A 27,007-nucleotide genomic window follows, 5' to 3' on the forward strand; every position below is an offset into this window, starting at 1 on the left:
AACACAGTCATCAAGGGAGACAAAAACAATGAAGAAGGTGTGTTATAAATCGAGATCGAGGTCTTCCAGATGTCTCCCGACGTCATTTAATGAAGGTCTATACCTATCTTAGGACACTGCACATGGTGGATCATCTTCGTGTCAATGTACGTCAGTTAGGTGGACTGAAAGCAAGGTCGCATTGAACACAAATAACCTGAGCAATCGATGCACAGGAGAAGAGGAAAGTTGTTTTGAATGGGCAAGGAGATGAGAGTGGAAGAGTACAAAAGTAGAGGTGACGAGGTAGGTTTTGGGACAGGGGGAAAAGATTAGGTGCAGGATAGGCTGAAAATGAAAGAAGGTACCAGCAATGTTGTAATTCGTGGCCGAGTTGAGCAGCAAGGAAGAGATGAGGCATGAAGTGAGTGGGGTCAGAAATGAAGATAGATCAGAAATGAGAAGTAGACGCGTTAAGTAATTTGGCTCTAAGGAACACATAAGGGGATGAAGAGAAAGATCAAAGAGGCAGGCAGTGAGGAAAGGATAGATAATGGGAGAGGATGTAGAAGAAGATCTTTGATGTAGAGGTTGAAAGGGTACATCAAATGTGTTGATAGAAGAAGCGCGGAGATAAGACATAACATTGTAGAAGAGAAAGCAAGAAGTAGGACATATTTTAATGGAGGAAGAGAGGCAGAGAAGTGGATACACAGTCTGTGTATTTGGGATTGAGAAAGGTGAGTAACGGGCAAAGAGTTGGAAGTCAAAAGCTTATTTGCATAGCAAGAGAAGAGAGCAGGGCAATGTAAGAGGTGTAGCAAAGCTATGTGGATGGGTGGGAAAGAAAAGATCGGATGTAAGAGTGAATTTTTAAGGTGCCAACGCTTTTGTCAGGAACTTGGTTACATTTTAACCGATTTATTAGTAAAAAAAATATAAAAAAGAAGAATAAAATGTATATGGTACAAGGAAAGTATGTGTAAAGTCTAGAGACTCTTGCTATGGTATAGGCTATGCTATGCAGTGTCAAACATGCCCTTTAAAATGCTATACTTAGTCTCACAACTTTTCACCCTGCTGTTATGTCCTTTAGAGTGCCAGAGAAAGGGTTAATAAACGCCTGCTAGGGAATCCTGTGCCCCCATATGCCACTTTTTCATAGCAGAAGCTCTCCCTGGCCCTAAGAACGAACAGCAATGATGCCTATGATGGTCTCTTTTATAACTATTCTGCCGACACGCGGTGTTTACACAAGAAGATATTTATTCTGGTCTCGAGTTGTCACTGCAAGAAAAGAGAATAAAACTAGTAGTGCGTTCCTGACTCCTAAAGGGTCACAACGTTAAAGCTCCAGTCGGCTTTTTGGGGGGTTGAAGGCATAATAGCTGGCCTGAATCGTCTTTAGTTGGCTTTGCAAAGTGCCCCGTGCTGTCCTACCCCTATGGGATCTGCGAATAAGAGAACTCATACATATAAAATATAGTTATAGTTGAATTAGAACAAACAATAAAAAAAGAAGATTATAATAATCCATTTTTTTTGTACTTGAGTGCCGCACCATTTTATTCAATTGGATCTTATGTTGGAGTCTGAGAAGAAGGGAAGGGAAAAGGTCCCATAGGACGTATCCCCAGGATGGTCAAAAATGTGTCACTGCTTAGCGTACTCCCAAGCATCGTTGTACCTTGTGAACATCCGCATCGTGAAAGTGCTGCTTGTAGCGCTGGGACTGATCCCCAATACCGCATTTTTCATACAGAGAGCCATGGAACAGGCTTTCTCTCCGACTGTGCTGCAGAAAAGACCAAACATCAACTCATACAGCTACCACAACTTAACAGTGATTTCTATTTTCGTAAGGTGATGACTAGAACCCTATAGTTCACTAGCTGGGATAGGGCAAGCATCTAACGTCATATCCCCAAGCAGAACAGAAGCTGCTAAACGGTTGGCGACCGACTAGAACATGGGCTGATCCAACCTGGGCGTCCGCGAGTTCGAGCTCCGCCTGCATCATGTAGGCTCTCCAATCAAATCATGTCCTGCTGTGTTCTTCTTAAGTAATATGTACGAATTTAAGAAAAGGTTGTCACTACAGAAGATTAACAATGGCCCGTGCAATTTCGTTTTAATACCTTCAATTCAACTAATCTGTAGTTGGTTCACAAGCTGTGATTGCGCGACCTTGGTACTTGGGTTTGACAGTTGTGCACACCGGTTACTAGAGTCTTGATTGTCTACTCACTACGCAGCCCTGTAATCTGTTCTATGCCTGATGCCACCCTATCTGTAGTCATTGTTTTATTTCCTATAAGGCCCGCCTTGTAGCCTGTTTACTAGCAATGGCCTGAACCCTCCGGTCTATTGTGTTATATCTTAGAGAGCGCCTGTGCTGGAATGCTGGTAATCCCGAGACCACGCCCTATTGCTGTGCTTTCTATCCTAAGCCCTGTCTGGTTTCTAGCCACGAGACTCCCTCTATTGTTGGTACATGATCTAAAGACACCTGTGTACTTGTTTGAGAGGCCGAGTACCGACGAGCCCTCTATTTAGTTCTGCAGTATCTACTCTAAGGCCCCTGTACTGTTTAGTAATCTGAGACGCCTCTATTGGTGTTATATCACTAAAGCAGCCACTGTACTTGTTCTCTAGGAAAACTGAGACGCCTCTATTGTTTTTATATCCTAAAGCCCTGTACTGTTTTAGTCGAAGTAGTGCGCGCCGAGACCACCCTGCTATGTGTTTTCATATCGTAAAGTCGCCCTGTTACTGTGTCTAGCGCAGCCGAGGACGCTCTGATTTTGTGTAGTTCGTAGCATTAAATCCCTTGTACTAGTTCTTAGGCCCGAGACCACCTCTAATATGTTTATATCTAAAAGCGTCCTGTACTGGGGTTCTAGGCCTTGAGGACCCGTCTAATGGTTGTGATTCTATCTCAAAGCCTGTATTGTTTCTGAGAGAGGGTCGACAGGGCGCTAGGAACCGCCTGCTATTGATTTTCTATGCTGAGAATAGCCCGCTTTGTGACTGATTCTAGTGCTGTAGCCTCTATTGGTTTCTTATCTAGCCTCGTATAGCTCGTTCTATATGCTGAGACCCCTCTTAATTGTGGGCTTCTCATCCTAAAAAGCCCACGCGTGGTTAACTGTTCTTAGGAGTCGTGGAGACCCCCTCTATTGTTTTCTGATCTTACTAAGCCCAGCTTGTACTCGTTTCTAGCGCTGAGACGCCCTCAATTGTTTTATATCCTAAAGCCCTGTACTGTTCTAACTGAAGACCCTATATTGTATTTTACCAGTCGCTATGAAGTCGCTGGTACTGGTTCTTAATGTCATGGAGCCTGAGACCGCTCTGATTGTTTTATACGTCCTAAAGCTCCTTGTTACTTTGTTCTCTGACTGAGAAGGCCCCTCTATTGTTTTCTAATCTCTAAAGCCGCCTTGTTAGCTTGTATCTAGTTACGCTGAGAGATCACTCTATTGGTGTTATATGCGCTTAAAGGTCAGCTCTGGTACTGTATTCGTAGAGCTGATAGACGGCCTCGTGAATGATTGTTTTATCGTATTGCTAAAATAGGGCGCACTGTACCTGTTTGTTACTAGGCTCGTGAGAGCCTCCTGCTATTGTTTCACTATCGGTCTAAAGCCCCTGGTTAGCTGTTCTATAATGAGGAAGACCTCTCTTATTGTATGATCGCTGAAGTTCCGTAAAAGCCCTGTGGACATGTTCTACAGGCGAGAAGATGAACTAGCTGGATAGTCCGACGCACGAGACCCCTCTATTTGTTTTTTCTCGCTAAGAGCCCTGTCACTGTTCTACTGAGACACTCTTTGTCTTTCTTATTCTAAGAGGCCCCTTGTACTGTTCCTAGCGTGAAGTAATTCCTCGTGACCGCGACCTCTAGTTGTTTCTTCTATCTCTAAAGCCCTGTAACGTTCTACTGTTGGACCCGAGAGCTCCCCTGCATTGTTTTATTCCTAGGCCGTGATGCTGTTCGTACTACCTGAGACCCCTGCTATTGTTTAATAGATTTAAGCCCCTGTCAGCTTGGGTTCTATACTTTGAGGACGGCATCTATATTGTTCGTCTATCTCGGCTAGCTAGAAGGCCTGTAACTGTTGTATAGAGAACTCTGGAGTAGACCGTACCACTGAGCTTTTAGTTGTTTCTATGCGCTGAACAAAGGCTCATCCTGGTACTGTATATCTACTGTAGACCTCTCTATTGTTTTATCCTATGAGCCTCGCTCTGTTACTGTTCTTAAGATGTCGTGGACCTGAGACTCCTACACTGATTGTGTGTTGTTTCTATGTAATGCCCCTTGTTCATCTGTGTTCTTAGGAGGTTATTCGGCATGAGACCCTCTACTTGGTATGTATCTCTACCTGTAAAAAGGCCCTGTACTGGTTTGCTACTGAGACCCCTCTAGTAATTGTTTTCGTAGTCTAAAGCCCTGTACTGGTTTCTCCTGAGGAATCTCCTACTGATTGCTTTGTCTTATCCTAGAAGCTCCTGTATGTAGGTTCTATGCGATGATTAGCCTGAGGCAGTCCATATATCTAGGAGCTAATTTGTTTGTCGTGAATTCGCTAAAGGCGCCTGTAACGTTCTACGGATCATTGAGATCCGTGCTCTTATATTGTTTATATCCTAATAGCCCCTGGTAACTGTTCTAGGAGGGTACCTGAGAGGATCCTCTATTGTTTATACCTCTAAGAGCCTCGTGTTAGGCTGTGACTAGACCTGAGACCTGCGCTAATTAGTTTTACATCCAAAAACCCTGCGTACTGGGTTCTAAGCCCTGAGAGACCCCACTCTCTATGCTGTTATTTAGATGTGCTAGAAGCCTCCTGTACATGGTTTATCTACCTGAGACCCCTTGTCTATTGTATTACTGAATGGCTAAAGCCCTGTATTAGTTTAGTTTAGCCTGAGACCCCTTATTGGTTTCTATCACTTATACAGCCCGCGTGTACTGGTTTGCTATCGAAGCGGTACCCCAATTGAGAAGCCAGCTCTATTTGTTTGTATTTAGGAAAGCCCTGTGACGCGTTATACGCACTGAGAACCCTCGTATTGTTTTCTAGTCCTAAAGCCCCTGTATCTGTTCTAATAAGTCCGTTTGATGACGTGCTTACTTATTGTTTTTTACAGTAGGCTAAAGCCCTGTACTGTTTTTTAGTCTAATCTTGGAGATACCCCTTATTGGTTCTACCGACGCTTAAGCCCTGTAGCTGGTTTCAGCTGATGGAACTCGCGAATGACACCTTCTAGATTGTTCTAGCCTGGTAAGCACCGCGATGGTGAGTCTGGTTGTAAGCCTCGAGACCTCTATTGTCTTTTTCTATCCTATAAGCCCGCTGTCAGCTGTTCTAAATTCGATACCCGAGACCAATCTATTGTTTTTTATGGCTAAAGCCTGGTAAACTGTTTTCTACCGAGACCATGCTCTAGTTTTGTCGGTTTCTAAGTCCTAAAGCCGTGTATGATCTCCCGAGACGCCCTATTGGTTTATATCCTAAAGCCTGTAACTGGTTCTAACCTGAGACCTCTATTGTTTTCTATCCTAAACGCCCCTGTATACTGTTTCTAGGGATTGCCGAGAACCCTCTATTTGTTTCTATCTAAAGCCCATGTTAGCTGGTTTTAGTAGCCCGATGACGGCTCTTTATTGAGTTCTATTTAAAGCCCCTGTACTTGTTTTAGGCTAACCGACGACCCCTCCTATGGTTTCTATCTAATAGCCGCGCTCGTACTGTTGCTATGATGGCCCAAGACCCTCTTGTTTCTATCTAAAGCCTTGTACCTGTTCTAAGAATGTTTCCGCGGGATGCTCTCTAGTTGTTTCTATTCTAAAGCCGCTGTTTTACTTAGTTCTATAAGCCTCGAGACCCCTCTTGTTGTTTCTATCCGCTAAGAAGCTCGTGTACTGGTTCTACCTAGAGACCCTATTGTTTTTAATCCTTAAGCCCCTGTACTGTTCTTACAAGACTACCGAGAAAACTCTACGGTTGTTTCTATCTATAAGCCTGGTACATGTTTCTATCGGAAGAATTCGCAGAGAGTGCATCGACGTAGAACCCAGCTCTAGCTTGTGTGCTATATGCTTATCTATAACGAGCCCTAGTTGTTCTAGAGGTAGGATCTCTGCGAAGACCATACCTCCTATTGTTTTTTATCCTAAAGCCCTGTTAACTGTTTCTAAGCGAGGAGCCGCCGTCTATTAGTTCTTTTCTATCGCTGAAGGCCCCTGATAACTGTGTTCTGATGTACCGAGTCGACACGCCCTTCTTTGTGTATCTATCCTGAAGGCCTGTAGATGTGTTTTTCTTGTACCCGGAGACCGCCTTCTATTGTTTCTAATCCTAAAAGCCCCTGTAACTGGTTTTACTGAGACCCTCTATTGCTTCTATCCTAAGCCCCTGTTAACTGTTCTGACCTGAGACCCCTTATTTGGTTGAGTTATCCGCTAAGGTGAATGCCCTGTAACTGTTCTACACTGGGACCCCTGCTATTGTTGTCTATCCTAGAGCCCCAGTAACTGTTCTATCTGAGAGCTGCTCCTTATTGTTCTCTATCCTATAAGTCCCTGTATGTTCTCTGAATGGACTCAGCTCCTCTAATTGTATTCCTAAGTCTAAAAGCGACTGTAATGTGTTCTAGAAAAGGCCGAAGACCGCTTAAAGTTTTAGTTTCTATCCAACTAAGCCCTGTACTGTTCTACTCGAGACCTCTATTGTTTCTATCGCTAAAAGCCTGTATCTGTTCTACAATATTCCGAGACTCCCCTCATAATGTGTTTTCTATCTCTAAAGCCGCCCTGTACTAGTCTTCGTGACCGAGACCCCTCTATTGTTTCTCATCCTAAGCGCCCTGTACTGTGTCTAATGCCGAGACGCCCTTTTATTGTTTCTTATCAAGGGTACAGTCCCCTGGTAACTGGTTACTAATGTCGGACCTCTATGTGGTTTCTATCCTTAAAAGCCTGGTACTGGTTTCTACCGCTTCGAGACCACTTCTATTGTTTTAGTCCACTAAAAGCCCTGTACTCGTTGTAGCCCCGCGAGAAGCTCTGATATGTTTGCTATCTCTAACGCAAGCCCGCTGTTGTATGGTGATGCTACTGAGACCCTCTTATTGTTTTCTATCTTAAAGCCCTGTTATGTGTCTAAAGACCTGAAGACTCGCCTCTTATTGTTCGCGAACGAATCCCTAAGGCCCCTGTACTGTTTTTACCCTGAGACCTCACTTGTTTCTATCCTAAACCCCTGTACTGTTTCATAGCCTGATGACACCTCTATTGTGTTGCTGATCGTAAAGCCCCCTGTTACTGGTTCTACTGAGGACCCCTTATTGGTTTGATTACCTAGATAGCCTGATACTTGTTTTACATGAGACTACCTCTCTTTGGTTTTCTATCTAAAGCCCCTGTTACTGTTCTACTGAGACGTCGCCTTCTTTATTGTGTTCTATCTAGAATGCCCCCTTATACTGTTCTAAGCGTGAAAGAACCGCTCTTTGGTTTTATGATCCTAGGAAGGCCCCTTGATAACTAGCTTTAAGCTGAGACCCTCTATTTGGTTTCTATACCTAAAGCCTGTACTGTTCATTCGTTGAGACACACTATTGGATTTTTATATCTAAGCCCCTGTAACTGTGTTCTAACTTGAGACCTGCTAGTTGTTTTATCTATAAGCCCTGTTGTTTTCCAGGAGGCCTGAGCCGGCCTCTGAAGCGTTGTTTCTAATCTTACTCAAAGCCTGGGTACGTTCTTACCTGGAAGAACAGACTGAAACTGACTGCCACAGATTGTTATTTCACAGTAGCTGTTTTCACACTTTATAACAAAATGGACATATGGGCTCCAGCACTGTGGTGACTGTATGTAGTAACGAATCATTAGACTGAGAAGTTCCCTGGTCGTCCTGGCTCTTTCTCGCTGTTCTCCTAGTGCTCCTGTGTGCTTCTCATACTTTGTATTTGTTCTGGGGGCTTTTGTTAGCAATTTGAAATGATTGGTTAGTTCCCTAAGGTTTTTAAATCAAATAATGCTGGGGTATCTGTCATTTATATCACAGGGGAGGAGGAAGGCCATTGGATTTATATCTCTATTGATTTACGCTTGTTTTGTCCCAGTAGTGAGTGACAATCCACCTGCAGGAGCAGTACACAGAGGTTAGTTTAGGCTAGGCCAAGAGCTTTAATCGTGGTACCGCCCGCTGTCCTGCATTACATTTCTACTTACGATGTGGAGTATTTAAAATTAAAGGAGAGCAAGAAAATGTGGTCAAGACTTTTGTTCAATTTAATATTACTGCGCCCCCTGTTACAAGCAATGGCTCAAGCAGCTCTCATGCATACGAGCCTCCAGCAGCGCGATTCATATTGGCCACACGGATTTTTACCATGTGTCAGCAGCAGCCAAATGAATCCCATGCATGACGTGTGTCCCCAAGTAATTTATGATAGCCGTTGTTGGCCAGGCCCAGCGAGCAAGATATGACTGGAGCTCCGCAATAATCTGTACGTGGGCTCGATGCGTCCAGCAGGAGCTTCACACTTTTACAAGTTTAATAAGGATAAAGGTCTTGAGTTCAGTGTAATGTGCAAGGTGTGAGAGCATGCAGAGAGTCCACCAAGCAGCCCCCAGCTCTCTGCCTCTCTGTCCTCGCAAGCAACATGCAGTGTGATGTCATAGACTCGTATACACAAATCTCGACTGTCACCCGGACAGAGGCGAGCCGCATTGACTTGCCCGGCAAGAGGTGAGAAAGGGGAAGGAGATGGATTCACCGACAACGTCGGGCACTGGGTGACCATCATTACTGAAACTAATGTGTTAAAAAACGCTTGAAAAGTGCGCCCCGTCAATTTGATGGCGTCCTAGAAAGGCGCCTACTCTGCCACTACCCTAGTTCCTGGGCCTCTTGATCTGGCATGGGGCGAGCGGGCGCCACCGATTTGGATTTTTTTGGTGTGGCTATTATGTGGAGCAGTGGTCCTTGCGGTTCAGTGGTGGTGTGGTTTAAAGTGGGGTGTGTGTCCTATAAAACAGGAGTGGCTTAAAATGCTTCTTGCCTATATACGGCCTCCACCAGTTGTAGATTGGGAAACAATTCGGCCCTCGGTTACGCGATGATAAGAAGTTTGGACAGCACTGCAATAGAGATGTAAGAGTCCATTCAGCTGTTCACCAAGAAATATGTAAAGAAGGACCCTTGTCCTGGTGGTCAGCACAGAATAAGACGGTGCTTTCTTGTTTCGTGCATACGGGAAAGTACGTAGGGTTTGCTCTTCGCCACTTGGAGGTAACGAGCCCGTCTTGGTTAGCTCGCCAAGGACAGAATCAGTGCTGCCTGCTCTTTCCATCCAGATTTAAGTGAAGATGCACTCATGTTGACCTTTTTATAATGATAAGCACAAGCCTACTTCATTTGGCATTCCATGTTGCAGGGCAAGGGGGAATCTGTCTCTTAATGATCAGCACAAGCCGCTAGCTGCATTGCCAATCATGTTGCACATAGGGGGAACATGTCCCTTTAAATGATTCAGCACAAGCCTGACTCAATTGCGCTTTCAAATGTCCGCACAAGGGGGATATACTGTCCTATGTTAATGAATCAGCACAAGGCTTATTCATTGATTCGCATTGTTGCACAAGGGGGATACTGGTCCCCCCTTTAATGATCAGCACAAGCCCCTTTCGTCGTAGTAGACTCCATGCTTGCCAGCAAGGGGGTAGTACCTCGGTCACCTTTGGAAGGAGTGCATGCAACAAGCTATCTATGCACTCATGTTGCACAAGGGGGATAATGTATCCTTTTAATGATCAGCAGAAGCCTAGTTATTGCACTCGAGAATTGTTGCACAAGGGGGATACTGGTTCCTTTATGATCAGCACAAGCCTATTCCATTGCACTTCGTTGCACAAAGGGGATAACGTAGTCCCTTTGATGTATTCAGCACAAGCCTACTTCATTGCAGCTCATATTTGCCACATAGGAGGGATACTGTCGCGTTTAATGATCAGCACAGCCTAATATCATTTGGCACAACTTCATAGTGCAGCAAGGGGGAGTACTGGTGCTTTTAAAGTCATCAGGCCACAAGCCTTATTGCATTGCACTCATGTTTGCAGCAAGACGGATACTGTCCCTTTAATTCATCAGCAAGCTTTCATTGGCGATTCATGTTGCATAAAGACGGTGAATACTGTCCGTTTAATGATCAGCAAAGCCTATTCATGCACTCATGGTTGCACAAGGGGGGTATAATCTGTCCCTTTGAATGATCGACACAAGACTATATGTCATTGGCACTCAAGTTGTTTGCACAAGGGGATACTGTCCCTTTAATGATCAGAGCAGACTGAAGCCTATCTTCATGTAATGAGTGCTTCATGTTGCCACGGGGGAATACAGTGGTCCGCTTTAATGATCAGCACAGGAGCCCATGTCGATTGCCACTCATGTTGCCACAAGGGGGATAAACTGTCCCTTTAAAGGATCTAGCTACAAGCCTAAAGTTTCCATGCACTCAGTGTTGCAACAAGGGGGGATATATGTCCCTTTAATGATGAGTCAAAGCCTAATTGCAATAGATGCACTTCATGTTTTGCACACAGGGGATTTGACTGTTCTTATAATGATCAGCACACCAACGCATATTCCATGCACTCAATGTTGCACAAAGGGGATACTGTCCTTTAAATGTAGGCCCACAGCTACTCATTAGCACTCATAGATTTTGCACAAGAGGGATACTGGTCACCTTTAATGATAAGCAAGAAGCCTATTATTCATTGCAGCTCATGTTGCACAGAGGGGAATACCTGTCCGCTTATATCATCAAGCACTAAGCCTATCATTGCACTCAGTTGCACGAGAGCGGATAACTGTCCCTTTAATCATCCAGCACAGCCTCTTCATTGCATTCATGTTGCACAAAGACCGGATACTGTCCTTGTGTAATGATCAGCTACAGCCCTATTTCAATTGCACTCATGTTGCACAAGGGGTATTACTGTACCTGTTTAATGATCAGCACAAGCCTATTCATTTCACTTAATGTTTGCCACAATGGGGGGATACTTGTTCCCGTTGTTAATGATCAAGGACAAGCCTCTATTGCACTCATTGTTTGCCAGCAAGGGGGGGTACTGTCCCCTTTAATGATCAAGCAAAGACAAGCCTATTCATTACACTGAATGTTAGTCAGGAGTGGGAATAAGTTGTCTTTAATATTGAATAAGGCCAAGCCAACTCATTGCGAGCTCGACTGTTTGCACAAGGGGGAATACTGTCCCTTTAATGATCAGCACAAGCCTACTTGCATCTACATAATGTCGGTTGCACAAGAAGGATACGCTGCCCCTTTTAATGATCAAGACACAAGCCCTATTCATTACACTCATTGTTCACAGGGAATCTTGTCCCTTTAATGGACAGTCAGCACAAAGCCTATTCATTGCACTATTGGTGTGCACAAGACGGATACTGCCCTTTAATGGATCAGCACAAGGCCTATCTAATTACACTCCTGTTGCACAAGGGGATAACTGTCGTCCTTTAAAAATGAAATCAAGCAACCAAGCCTATTCATTGCACTCATTAGTTGCCACAAGGGGGATAACTGTCCTTGGTAATGATCAGCGACCAAGCCTACTCATTGCACTCATGTTTTGCACAAGGGGATACTGTGCCCTTTAATGTGAGGTGTCAGCACAGAGCCTAATTCATTACACTAATGTGTGGCACGGCAAGAAGGATTACTGCGCCCGCTTTAACATGATCAGCACAAGCTATTTTCATGTGTACACTCAATGTTTGCAGCAAGGGGGAAGATACTTGTGCCGCTTTGAAAGTCATGCAAGCGCGAGCATAGCCTAGTCATGTGAGCTCATGTTGGGCTACCTCAAGGACGGATACTAGTCCCTTTAATGATTCAAAGGGACCAAGCCTATTCATCGTCACTATGTTGCACAAGGAGGATACTGTCCCCTTTAAATGTCAGCACAAGGCCCCTATTTGCACTTCGCAAGTGTTGCACAAGGGGGGGTATGCCCTTTAATGATTCCAGCCAGATGCCTATTCATTACCTAATGTTGCCACAACGACGGACTGTTCTCTTTAGATAATTCAGCAGACAGAGCCGTATTCTATGCTACTCATGTTGCAGGCAAGACGGATTACTGGGTCCCTTTAATGATTCAGCGACAAGCTAGTTCGATTGCAACCGTCATCGGTTGCACAAGGGGGGTATCGTCCTTTAACTGATTCAGCATCAACGCCTATGTCATGTGCCTCATGTTTGCACAAGGGGAGGATACTCTGTCCCTTAAAGGTGATCCAAGCACAAAGCCTAATTCATTGGCACATCACTATGTTGCAACAGAGGGGTTACTGTCCCTTTTAAATATGCAGCACAAGCCTAGGTTCATCTGCTCTCGGAATGTTGCACAAGGGGGGTACTGTCCTTTAATGATAGCACAAGCCCTATTCATTGCATTCATGTTGCCACCAAGGGGGTACTGTCCCTCCATATAATGATCAGGTGTGACACAGGTAGCTCTAAGTTCATTCGCTCCAACTATCATTTTGTGTAGCGAAAGGGGGATGAGCTGTCTCCCTTTATGATCAGCATCAAGCCCTATTCATATGCAGGCGTCCGATGATTGCCACAAGGGAGATACTGTCCACTTTAATGATCACACAACCTAGTCTATGTGCACTCTCGCGATAGGTTGCATAATGCAAGGGGGATAATGTTCCTTTAAAATGATCACACAAAGCCTTATTTCATCGTGCACTCACTGTATGCACTAAGGGGGATACTGCGTCCCTTTAATGATCGAGCACAGCCTATTCATTGCACTTATGTTGTAACAAGGGGATACTGGTCCCGTTTTAATGATCAGCACGAAGGCCTATTCATTGCACTCCCCTGTTGCAAGCAAGGGGGGGAGTACTGTCCCTCTTAATGAATCAGACACAAGCCTCATGGTTGCAACAAGGGAGGATACACTGTCCCCTTTATGATTCAGCCAAACTATTCATTGCCACTCAATGTTGATAACGAAGGGGATACTGGTCCGCCTTTTAATGATCACAGCAACCTATTCATTGCACTCCGATGTTGCATCACAAGGGGATCACTGTCCCCTTTAAGTCACCACTGTGTTTTGCACAACTCACCGGGTTGGTTGCCATGCTGGATTTTTGTCCATCTCACAGGTAAGGACATTTCACTCAGGCCAGCTTCCTGATTCAGTTGGCTTTTGGGGGGTGACAAATTCAAGTAGCTCATGGTAGTTATGTGATGAATGTTGAGACGGTCCCAGACTAGAGATGGTAAAACGACGTCTCCACATATCACCCCCACGCTAACTGTATTTTGTTTCATCCAGCTGAACGGCACACGTCACCCTTTCCTTCTAAATATAGCCTTAACTTCAAAGGGGATGGCCCTTCACTGGCCCGCGCAAATGTTGATCACTACACTTCCTGGGCCTGGCTGGACTGACGTCTTTACTCCAACCTGAGAGCAGGTCCTCTGGCCCAATACGTGTGCTTCATGGTGCACCTTTCACGTTTTCAACACCGGCACTCACGGATAATAACACTCGTAGGCACGTCTGCTCTCTTTTATGCGCCGACTGGCTTACAACACTTATTCTCAGTTCTCACCTTGTCATACTTATTTTATCCTGACTGCTTACACACTTATTCTCAAGTTTCTCCAACTTGTACAGTCTAATTGTATCCTCGACTCTTATACCACTTATTCTCAGTTTCTCACTTGTACACTATTATATCCTGAACTCTTACACATTTGATTCTCAGGCTTGTTTGCTCAAACTATGTCCCCTATATATCGGCTGAACTCTTACACGCTTGATCTCAGTTTCTGGCCACTGATTTGTACGATACTATTATCTGACATCTTACACATTTCATTTCACGTTTCCTCATTGTACACTATATTATCGCTGACTCTTACACACTTGACTTTCTCGAGTTATCTCACGTATGTACATAAAATAAATCCTTGGCTCTTCACACTTACCCTCGGGTTTGTCATACTTGTACAAATATTTGCTGAACTCTTACAAACTTATTCTCAGTTTCTCACTTGTACACTATATATCCTGACTCTTGCACACTTATTCTCAGTTTCTCACTTGTACACTATATATCCTGACTCTTGCACACTTATTCCCAGTTTCTCACTTGTACACTATATATCCTGACTCTTACACACTTACCCTCGGTTTGTCACTTGTACACAATATATAAAGACTCTTACACACTTATTCTCAGTTTCTCACTTGTACACTATATATACACAGACTCTTACACACTTATTCTCAGTTTCTCACTTGTACACTATATATCCAGACTCTTACCCTCAGTTTCTCACTTGTACACTATATATCCTGACTCTTACACACTTATTCTCAGTTTCTCCCTAGTACACTATATATACAGACTCTTACACACTTATTCTCAGTTTCTCACTTGTACACTATATATACACAAACTCTAACACACTTATTCTCAGTTTCTCACTTGTACACTATATACACAGACTCTTACACACTTTACCCAGTCACAGATAACAGTGCTGCTCTGAGAGAGATTACAGACAGTATCCGTGCCCTTCCCTTACACACTAGTGACTCAGACACTCCTATTTGCCTCACTAGGTCGTGTGCTAGTCTGTGAGGCCTGACACACACACACTCACACAAGTGAGGCCTGACACACTCACACAAGTGAGGCCTGACACACACACACTCACACAAGTGAGGCCTGACACACTCACACAAGTGAGGCCTGACACACACACGTATAGAAGTGAGGCCTGACACACTCACACAAGTGAGGCCTGACACACACACGTATAGAAGTGAGGCCTGACACACTCACACAAGTGAGGCCTGACACACTCACACAAGTGAGGCCTGACACACACACACAAGTGAGGCCTGACACAATCACACTCACACACACTCAGCTATAGAAGTGAGAGGCTTGTGCTGTACAATAACACACACACACACTCACACAAGTGAGGCCTGACACACTCACACAAGTGAGGCCTGACACACACGTATAGAAGTGAGGCCTGACACACTCACACAAGTGAGGCCTGACACACTCACACAAGTGAGGCCTGACACACTCACACAAGTGAGGCCTGACACAATCACACACACTCAGCTATAGAAGTGAGAGGCTTGTGCTGTACAATAACACACACTCACACAAGTGAGGCCTGACACACACGTATAGAAGTGAGGCCTGACACACACACACACACAAGTGAGGGACACACTCACACAAGTGAGGCCTGACACAATCACACACTCACACACACTCAGCTATAGAAGTGAGAGGCTTGTGCTGTACAATAACACACACACACACAAGTGAGGCCTGACACACACACACACGTATAGAAGTGAGGCCTGACACAAGTGAGGCCTGACACAATCACACACTCACACACACTCAGCTATAGAAGTGAGAGGCTTGTGCTGTACAATAACACACACACACACTTGTGTGCCACTGACTGAGACAAGTGCAAGTCACATACAAGTAATACAAGTGTCTGTTGCACAACTATGTCATTACTCCACAGCCCGACTCGTCTGTCCCCAACTGTCCTGCACTCAGTGACACACTCACACTTGTATGTTACAGCACCACACACTTACTTCTACCCCTATTCACAGCGCTAAGTAAGTGCAGTCCGACAGCTCCGGCCACAGCAGCACTAACAAAACAACTCCTCGCACTCTCGCCCTGTCACACTCGTACACTGTACCTGCTGTGAGGGATCAAAAATACATTGGTCGCCTGGACCGTCAGTCTTACTAAGCAGCCACTCACATGTCCTGAAAAATCTTTCTCCGCCCGTTTAACAATTTAAACAAATTGATTGGCTCAGCTCGTATAAGAGCGTCTCTGAGCTCTCGTCCCTCACGTGAGCTCGGTGTTTTGCCCAAACAATCCTTTAGCAAGGAGGGACCGAAATACCCCGCCCACATACGCCTCGCTGATTGGCTATTAAGCACCTGACGGAAGAGGTTATTTTTGCAGTTCTATAGTTTAGTGTGAGAACGCCCATCCTGGACCGTACCAATGTATTTCTATGACTGGGGATATAAAAGCAAAGGTATTAGTGTAAAACCGTGAATTGCCAGGACTGGGAGGCACAAATTTCAGCTTTACAAAAACTGTATTTCTTGTTAAGTCGTGCCCATTGTTATGAGAGGGAGAAGCTGAAATATAGACTTGTCAGTACGGCGGGATTTGGTACAGTCCATTTCATATAAATATTCATGTGGGTCATAGCCCTGAAGCAGAACTTTCCCGTTACGTGTGAGTAATTGTCTGTGAGACTGAAATTATATTCCGTGAGAGTCTCATTTCCACTCAGTTACCCCTATAATGTGACAGGACTTAGTGAGGTGATTATTACTGACTGACACTGTCCTACTGGGAAACTGCCACTTCTCTCTGTCACTTTCCCTCACAAACATCTGAATAGTACAACTATAACTCTCCCACCACTATATACTGAGTGGTACAACTATATCTCTCCCCTGACTATAACTATATACTGAGTGGTACAACTATATCTCTCCCACCACTATATACTGAGTGGTACAACTATATCTCTCCCCTGACTATATACTGAGTGGTACAACTATATCTCTCCCCTGACTATAACTATATACTGAGTGGTACAACTATATCTCTCCCCTGACTATAACTATATACTGAGTAGTACAACTATATCTCTCCCCCGACTATATATATATATATATAGTTATATAGTTGTACCACTCAGTATATAGTTATAGTCAGGGGAGAGATATAGTTGTACCACTCAGTATATAGTTATAGTCAGGGGAGAGATATAGTTGTACCACTCAGTATATAGTTATAGTCAGGGGAGAGATATAGTTGTACTACTCAGTATATAGGTATAGTCGGGGGAGAGATATAGTTGTACTACTCAGTATATAGTTATAGTCAGGGGAGAGATATAGTTGTACCACTCAGTATATAGTTATAGTCGGGGGAGAGATATAGTTGTACCACTCAGTATATAGTTATAGTCAGGGGAGAGATATAGTTGTACCACTCAGTATATAGTTATAGTCAGGGGAGAGATATAGTTGTACCACTCAGTATATAGTTATAGTCAGGGGAGAGATATAGTTGTACCACTCAGTATATAGTTATAGTCGGGGGAGAGATATAGTTGTACCACTCAGTATATAGTTATAGTCGGGGGAGAGATATAGTTGTACCACTCAGTATATAGTTATAGTCAGGGGAGAGATATAGTTGTACTACTCAGTATATAGTTATAGTCAGGGGAGAGATATAGTTGTACTACTCAGTATATAGTTATAGTCAGGGGAGAGATATAGTTGTACTACTCAGTATATAGTTATAGTCGGGGGAGAGATATAGTTGTACTACTCAGTATATAGTTATAGTCGGGGGAGAGATATAGTTGTACTACTCAGTATACAGTAATATATAGTGATACAGAGGTGGGTGTAATTAGTGATGCAGTAGAAATAAGGATATTAATAAACATATACACCCCTGGATCATGTGACAGGCTTACTAACATATTCTGAATTCCTGGTCCCATGTCGTTAGCTGACGTCTCTAATTGGCTGGCAGTGGCTTTGGTCCGTAGGCTTTAGCATGGCAGGAATGTGGCTCACACACATGGGCTCCTGCAGGTCGGAACTAATCCCTTGGAGGGGCCACACTGCACCCATTGTCTGTGTAGGATGAGTACATATTGCCCCCCAGGAATGGTGCCAGGGACATTGGGTCAGATTGTCTATGAATCATCTTGTGTTACTCTCTCTAATCTCCCACAATCCCCTGTGCCTGGACCAAACATGCTCTTTCCTTGTGTTTAACCTCCCCTCTCCTCTCTGTGTAGCCTGTCCCATAGCAAACAGACACAATGGGGGGCTACTTGCTACCCTGCATGAGCATAGGATTGTGCCAAGGGGTAGTAACACAGATGGGGTGAGTAAGAGGTACCTACGGGTCACTACATTAAGGTTACACATACAGAACTCATTGGGCTAATATCAACTTTATGCACAACAATTGGTCCCAGCCCCTCAAAAACAAGACCCATGCAAACTGGCACGTGCACAGTGACTGAGTGAATCTGTACCCCCTGCCGGAGACTGCAAGTGATGGTGCCCAGGCTGCAGGAGACTGCAAGTGATGGTGCCAGGCTGCAGGAGACTGCAAGTGATGGTGCCAGGCTGCAGGAGACTGCAAGTGATGGTGCCCAGGCTGCAGGAGACTGCAAGTGATGGTGCCCAGGCTGCAGGAGACTGCAAGTGATGGTGTCAGGCTGCAGGAGACTGCAAGTGATGGTGCCAGGCTGCAGGAGACTGTAAGTGATGGTGCCAGGCTGCAGGAGACTGTAAGTGATGGTGCCAGGCTGCAGGAGACTGCAAGTGATGGTGCCCAGGCTGCAGGAGACTGCAAGTGATGGTGTCAGGCTGCAGGAGACTGCAAGTGATGGTGCCAGGCTGCAGGAGACTGTAAGTGATGGTGCCAGGCTGCAGGAGACTGTAAGTGATGGTGCCAGGCTGCAGGAGACTGTAAGTGATGGTGCCAGGCTGCAGGAGACTGTAAGTGATGGTGCCAGGCTGCAGGAGACTGTAAGTGATGTTGCCAGGCTGCAGGAGCGGCAACTGATGGTGCCAGGCTGCAGGAGAGTGCAAGTGATGGTGCCCAGGCTGGAGAAGACTGCAAGTGATGGTGCCAGGCTGCAGGAGACTCCATGTGATGTTGCCAGGCTGCAGGAGACTGCAAGTGATGGTGCCCAGGCTGCAGGAGACTGCAAGTGATGGTGCCCAGGCTGGAGGAGACTGCAAGTGATGGTGCCCAGGCTGTAGGAGACTTCATGTGATGTTGCCAGGCTGCAGGAGACTCCATGTGATGTTGCCAGGCTGCAGGAGACTGCAAGTGATGGTGCCCAGGCTTGAGGAGACTGCAAGTGATGGTGCCCAGGCTGGAGGAGACTGCAATAGATGGTGCCAGGCTCCAGGAGAGTGCAAGTGATGATGTCCAGGCTGCAGGAGAGTGCAAGTGATGGTGCCCAGGATGGAGAAGACTGCAAGTGATGGTGCCAGGCTGCAGGAGGCTGCAAGTGATGGTGCCAGGCTGCAGGAGACTCCATGTGATGTTGCCAGGCTGCAGGAGACTGCAAGTGATGGTGCCCAGGCTTGAGGAGACTGCAAGTGATGGTTCCCAGGCTGGAGGAGACTGCAATAGATGGTGCCAGGCTGCAGGAGAGTGCAAGTGATGATGTCCAGGCTGCAGGAGAGTGCAAGTGATGATGTCCAGGCTGGGGGGGGGAGATAAAGGGCAAGGAAATAAGATTTGAGTAATGTTTTATGGGCCACCATGCCACACTTGTGAAGGATCTTTTGCAGGTAGCATCTCCTGGTGTATGTGTGAAGCTTGTGTGAAGTAGAACATCCAGGCTTGGCTTGGGGGCAGTGTAACCCTAACCCTGCTCCGCCAGTGTCCCCCACATGAGACTCCCCCCTGCTCCGCCTGTGTCCCCACATGTGACTCCCCTGCTCCCCCACATGAGACTCCCCGTGTCCCCACATGAGACTCCCCTGCTCCCCCACATGAGACTCCCCTGCTCCCCCACATGAGACTTTCTTGCTCCCCCACATGAGACTCCCCTGCTCCATCTGTGTCCCCCACATGAGACTCCCCCTGCTCCGCCTGTGTCCCCACATGAGACTCCCCTGCTCCCCCACGAGACTCCCCTGCTCCCCCATATGAGACTCCCTTGCTCCCCCACATGAGACTCCCTTGCTCCATCTGTGTCCCCCACATGAGACTCCCCCTGCTCCGCCTGTGTCCCCACATGAGACTCCCCTGCTCCCCCACATGAGACTCCCCTGCTCCCCCACATGAGACTCCCCCTGCTCTGCCTGTGTCCCCACATGAGACTCCCCTGCTCCCCCACATGAGACTCCCCTGCTCCATCTGTGTCCCCCACATGAGACTCCCCCTGCTCCGCCTGTGTCCCCACATGAGACTCCCCTGCTCCCCCACATGAGACTCCCCCTGCTCCGCCTGTGTCCCCACATGACTCCCCTGCTCCCCACATGAGATTCCCCTGCTCCCCCACGAGACTCCCTTGCTCCCCCACATGAGACTCCCCTGCTCCATCTGTGTCCCCCACATGAGACTCCCCCTGCTCAGCCTGTGTCCCCACATGAGACTCCCCTGCTCCCCCACATGAGAATCCCCTGCTCCCCCACATGAGACTCCCCCTGCTCCGCCTGTGTCCCCACATGAGACTCCCCAGCTCCGCAGGCTATACACACGTGTTGCTCAGCAATGTGTAGTTGTGCCAGTGCTGCTGTGTTTGTGCTTCCCTCCTGCAGAACATGAATGAGGAGACACTGCGTGGGACTCAGCCCTAATGACATGTAAACACATCACATGCTGCCCCCCTGCCTGTTACTGGCGCCTGTCCCCCCTTCCCCACAGTCATACCCCAGGGGTAATTATTTAACTCTTTCCTGACACTTTCTCTCTTTCCCTGTGGAACAGGATTTGGGGAGCAATGATGTGGCCCTCCATCCCCACACACCAGTAAGAAAATATCAATGTATCCCAGCATGCTTAGTGGCCCCTTGCTGAATATATCCCAGGGGCCACATGAGCTGGGCGTGTTTGGGCCGGTCTATGGAATTCCCCCCCTGCACTCCCTGCGGATCAATAATCCTCGGAATAACATTAATTAATGCTCAGCGGGTGCTGTGCTGGTGCGACTACTGGTTGTGTCCGGCTGCTCTGGCTCATATAAGCCACATATTCCCGTTCCCCTCACGTCAGCCCTTTATTTACCAACAGACTTGCAACTGTGCACTGCTGTGGTAACCATAGCAACCCGTCATTCCACTCTCTTATTGATTAAATAACTAATAGAGGGCATGTCATAATAATAATAGACTGAGGGTGTGTGTTACTAAATGAGGGCGTGTCTCACTGACTGACTGAGGGTGTGTCTGACTGACTGACGGTGTGTCTCACTGAGTGACTGAGGGCGTGTCTTACTGACTGACTGTGTGTCTCACTAACTGACTGTGTGTCTCACTGACTGACTGAGGGTGTGTCTCACTGACAGGGCGTGTCTCACTAACTGACTGAGGGTGTGTCTGACTGAGTGAGAGTGTGTCTCACTGACTGAGGGTGTGTCTTACTGACTGACTGTGTGTCTCACTGACTAACTGAGGGTGTGTCTGACTGACTGAGTGCGTGTCTCACTGACTGACTGAGGGCGTGTCTCACTGACTGAGGGTGTGTCTGACTGACTGACTGAGGGCGTGTCTCACTGACTGACTGAGGGTGTGTCTGACTGACTGTGTGTCTTTCTGACTGACTGAGGGCGTGTCTTACTGACTGAGGGCGTGTCTCACTGACTGACTGAGGGCGTGTCTCACTGACTGACTGAGGGTGTGTCTGACTGACTGAGGGCGTGTCTCACTGACTGACTGAGGGCGTGTCTCACTGACTGACTGAGGGTGTGTCTGACTGACTGAGGGCGTGTCTCACTGACAGACTGAGGGTGTGTCTGACTGACTGTGTGTCTTACTGACTGACTGAGGGTGTGTCTGACTGACTGTGTGTCTTACTGACTGTGTGTCTCACTGGCTGACTGAGGGCGTGTCTCACTGACTGACTGAGGGTGTGTCTGACTGAGTGAGAGTGTGTCTCACTGACTGAGGGTGTGTCTTACTGACTGACTGTGTGTCTCACTGACTGACTGAGGGCGTGTCTGACTGACTGAGGGCGTGTCTCACTGACTGACTGAGGGTGTGTCTGACTGACTGTGTGTCTTACTGACTGTGTCTCACTGGCTGACTGAGGGTGTGTCTGACTGACTGAGGGCGTGTCTCACTGACTGACTGAGGGTGTGTCTGACTGACTGTGTGTCTTACTGACTGTGTGTCTCACTGGCTGACTGAGGGTGTGTCTGACTGACTGAGGGCGTGTCTCACTGACTGACTGAGGGTGTGTCTGACTGACTGTGTGTCTTACTGACTGTGTGTCTCACTGGCTGACTGAGGGTGTGTCTGACTGACTGAGGGCGTGTCTCACTGACTGACTGAGGGTGTGTCTGACTGACTGACGGTGTGTCTCACTGAAGCAAAGATCTGATTGGTTGCTGATCACTGTTTGTCTCCAATGTTGATAAATACTCCTGTGTGGGGGGTGTCGCTCAATAACTGGTCTCCCCAAGTGTTTGTGTCTCTCTGAAACACAGTTGTGGTTCCACTGGCCTCACACACGTCTTCCCTACATTTCCCTTTATATTCAGTACCGGTCCTGACCCATATCCATGTGCTGCTCCCCAGTACTGAGCTCATGCACCCCCATCTGCCCCAAACATTACAACTATAACAACCCACACCCCTGTCCTCCTTCTGCCCCAGCCAGACTTGTGGGAATGTGTAACCTTCTAATGCCTCAAACAATAGTGTGTGTGTGTGTGTGAGAGTTAATACAATCCCAGTGCAATGACTGCTCACGCCCCGAGGATTAACCAACAATCTGATTAATGCACAGAGGGGGGCCAGGGGCCCGGCCAGTGTGTGTCTCTACCTGTATATAATCACCCCAAATCCACTTAACCACCCCAACCTCCCATCCCCCGCCATTCACCTACTTTATTACACATACATACACCCTGCTATAGTTCCTGGGGTACCCAGGGTACAAATAAACACCCAAATCTCTCCCTAACTGGCCTTCAGACTGGGCCCCCTTAGCTCATAACAAGGTTACAGATATATAGAAACATTGGGGTAAAAGTCACCCTGCTATAGTTCCAGGGGTACCCAGGGTACAATAAACACTCACCCCAAATCTCCCCCTAACTGACCTTCAGACTGGGTCCCCTTAGCTCATAACAAGGTTACAGATATATAGAAACATTGGGGTGTCACCCTGCTATAGTTCCAGGGGTACCCAGGGTACAAATAAGCACTCACCCCAAATCTCCCCCTAACTGACCTTCATGCTGGGCCCCCTTAGCTCATAACAAGGTTACAGATATATAGAAACATTGGGGTGTCAGCCTGCTATAGTTCCAGGGGTACCCAGGATACAAATAAGCACTCACCCCAAATCTCCCCCTAACTGGCCTTCAGACTGGGCCCCCTTAGCTCATAACAAGGTTACAGATATATAGAAACATTGGGGTGTCACCCTGCTATAGTTCCAGGGGTACCCAGGGTACAAATAAACACTCACCCCAAATCTCCCCATAACTGACCTTCAGACTGGGCCGCCTTAGCTCATAACAAGATTACAGATATATAGAAACATTGGGGTGTCACCCTGCTATAGTTCCAGGGGTACCCAGGGTACAAATAAACACTCACCCCAAATCTCCCCATAACTGACCTTCAGACTGGACCCCCTTAGCTCATAACAAGATTACAGATATATAGAAACATTGGGGTGTCACCCTGCTATAGTTCCAGGGGTACCCAGGGTACAAATAAACACTCACCCCAAATCTCCCCCTAACTGACCTTCAGACTGGGCCCCCTTAGCTCATAACAAGGTTACAGATATATAGAAACATTGGGGTGTCACCCTGCTATAGTTCCAGGGGTACCAGGGTACAAATAAACACTCACCCCAAATCTCCCCCTAACTGACCTTCAGACTGGGCCCCCTTAACTCATAACAAGGTTACAGATATATAGAAACATTGGGGTGTCACCCTGCTATAGTTCCAGGGGTACCCAGGGTACAAACAAGCTCTCACCCCAAATCTCCCCCTAACTGACCTTCAGACTGGGCCCCCTTAGCTCATAACAAGGTTACAGATATATAGAAACATTGGGGTGTCACCCTGCTATAGTTCCAGGGGTACCCAGGATACAAATAAGCACTCACCCCAAATCTCCCCCTAACTGACCTTCAGACTGGGCCCCCTTAGCTCATAACAAGGTTACAGATATATAGAAACATTGGGGTGTCACCCTGCTATAGTTCCAGGGGTACCCAGGGCACAAATAAGCACTCACCCCAAATCTCCCCCTAACTGACCTTCAGACTGGGCCCCCTTAGCTCATAACAAGGTTACAGATATATAGAAACATTGGGGTGTCACCCTGCTATAGTTCCAGGGGTACCCAGGGTACAAATAATCACTCACCCCAAATCTCCCCCTAACTGACCTTCAGACTGGGCCCCCTTAGCTCATAACAAGGTTACAGATATATAGAAACATTGGGGTGTCACCCTGCTATAGTTCCAGGGGTACCCAGGGCACAAATAAACACTCACCCAAATCTCCCCATAACTGACCTTCAGACTGGGCCCCCTTAGCTCATAACAAGGTTACAGATATATAGAAACATTGGGGTGTCACCCTGCTATAGTTCCAGGGGTACCCAGGGCACAAATAAACACTCACCCCAAATCTCCCCCTAACTGACCTTCAGACTGGGCCCCCTTAGCTCATAACAAGGTTACAGATATATAGAAACATTGGGGATTTTTCTATTTTATTACTGTCCCTTATATATTTATATATAGTGATCATATCCTCCTTATATATTTATATATAGTGATCATATCCCCTTATATATTTGTATATAGTGATCATATCCCCTTATATATTTATATATAGTGTCATAATCCCCCTTATATATTTATATATAGTGATCATATCCCCTTAATATATTTATATCTAGTGATCATATCCCCTTATATATTTATATATAGTGATCATATGCCCTTATATATTTATATATGAGTGATCATATCCCCCTTATATTTAGTATCATATCCCCTTTATATATTTATATATAGTGATCATATCCCCTTATATATAGTGATCATATCCCCCTTATATATTTATATATAGTGATCATATCCCCCTTATATATTATATATAGTGATCATATCCCTCTTATATATTTATATATAGTGATCATATCCCCTTATATATTTATATATAGTGATCATATCCCCTTATATATTTATATAAGTGATCATATGCCCTTATATATTTACTATAGTGAATCATATCCCCCTTATATTTTAGTGATCATATCCCCTGTATATATTTATATTATAGTGATCATATCCCCTTACTATTATAGTGATCATATCCCCTTATATATTTATATATAGTGATCAATATTCCCCTTAATTATTTATATATTAGTGATCATATCCCCTATATATTTATATAGTGATCATATCCCCTTATATATTTATATATAGTGATCATATCCCCTTATATATTTATATATAGTGATCATATCCTTTTATATATTTATATTATAGTGATCATATCCCCCTTATATATTTATATATAGTGATCATATCCCTTATATATTTATATTATAGTGATCATTACCCCTTATATATTATATATAGTGATCATTATCCCCTTAATAATTTATATATAGTATCATATCCCCCCTTATATATTTATATTATAGTGATTCATGTCCCCCTTATATACCTTTATATTAGTGATCATATCCCCCTTATATATTTATATATAGTGATCATATCCCCCCTTATATATTTATATATAGTGATCATATCCCCCTTATATATTTATATATACGTGCATCATGATCCCCCTTATATATTTATATATAGTGATCATATCCCCCTTATATATTTATATATATGATCATATCCCCTTATATATTTATATATAGTGATCATATCCCCCTTATATATTTATATATAAGTGATCATATCCCCCTTATATATTTATATATAGTGAATCCGATATCCCCTTATATATTTATATATAGTGATCATTCCCACTTATATATTTATATATAGGTGATCATATCCCCCTTATATATTATATATAGTGATCATGTCCCCCTTATATATTTATATATAGTGATCATATCCCCCTTATATATTTATATATAGTGATCATGTCCCCCTTAACTGACAAACGGGGGTTCTTTTCTGTTAATCAGTTACCCTACTTGTTAATTGCCAGGGTGAGAGCATTACAGTAATCTGTAGGTACGATATCAGATGAAAGTGAGTGACTGAGAAATGATTGTCAGTATTAGTGTTAAACAACGGGTGAGTGTGTTACAAAGAGTGTGTCAGTATAAGGGCTCTTACTCATGAGCGTTTTTACCTGCGCTCCCCTGCGTTCCGTTTTTCGGCGTTCAGCCGCAGGGAAGCGCAGGAATAGACGCATTTCATTATTTAAAATGGGGCTGTACTCACACAGGCGCATGTAGGCGCCGAACGCAGCTTGAGACGCAACATGCTGCATTTTTCCTGCGTTCGGTGCCTACACGCGTCTGTGTGAGTACAGCCCCATTTTAAATAATGAAATGCGTCTATTCCTGCGCTCCCCTGCGGCTGAATGCCGAAAAACGGAACGCAGGTAAAAACGCTCATGAGTAAGAGCCCTTATACTGAGTGTGTCAGTGTTATACTGAGTGTGTCAGTGTTATACTGAGTGTGTCAGTGTTATACTGAGTGTGTCAGTGTTATACTGAGTGTGTCAGTGTTATACTGGGTGTGTCAGTGTGTAGTGCATGTGACACTGCCCCCGGCAGGGAGAGGGTTAAGTGGAACTTGCTTTGCTCTGTTTAATCTGTGTGATTAATTCTCAGCTGCTGATTGAGGAACCACAAATTCCACTCCCCCCCCTGTGGTCTTTACTCACTGCCTGAGACTGGGGGTGGGCTCTTCTATTATAAGAAATGGGGGAGTTAACTTGGGCTGAGCTGCACTGCCCCAACTGCTGTTTTATTTCTATTCCAGGGGAACCCCATCAGTATCACAGGAGATATATGTACCCCATCAGTATCACAGGAGATGTATGTACCCCATCAGTATCACAGGAGATGTATGTACCCCATCAGTATCACAGGAGATATATGTACCCCATCAGTATCACAGGAGATGTATGT

This window comes from Xenopus laevis, chromosome 6L (assembly GCF_017654675.1).
Source record: "Xenopus laevis strain J_2021 chromosome 6L, Xenopus_laevis_v10.1, whole genome shotgun sequence".
NCBI classification, from domain to species: domain Eukaryota; kingdom Metazoa; phylum Chordata; class Amphibia; order Anura; family Pipidae; genus Xenopus; species Xenopus laevis.